Below are 243 nucleotides of genomic sequence, written 5' to 3'. Positions count from 1 at the left end.
TAAAATTACTATAAAAATAAACTGTGCTTATGTATTTCTTAGAATTTTTGGTTACAGAATTAAATATTTACGTGGAATCTTGTTTTAAATTTTCAATCCTTAGATATAAAAGTTGAACATTTTATAAATTTTTAACTACAAAATAATTATTCAATTGTAAATTTGGTAAATTTTGTCAAGATTTTTACTTCAAATACTTATAAAAAAAATTGTGCCTATGTATTTGTAATATTTTTCAACTGC

Source organism: Acyrthosiphon pisum, chromosome X, assembly GCF_005508785.2.
Source record: "Acyrthosiphon pisum isolate AL4f chromosome X, pea_aphid_22Mar2018_4r6ur, whole genome shotgun sequence".
Lineage (NCBI taxonomy): Eukaryota > Metazoa > Arthropoda > Insecta > Hemiptera > Aphididae > Acyrthosiphon > Acyrthosiphon pisum.
The sequence above is the reverse complement of the archived record's forward strand: the minus strand, read 5'-3'. Positions refer to the sequence as shown.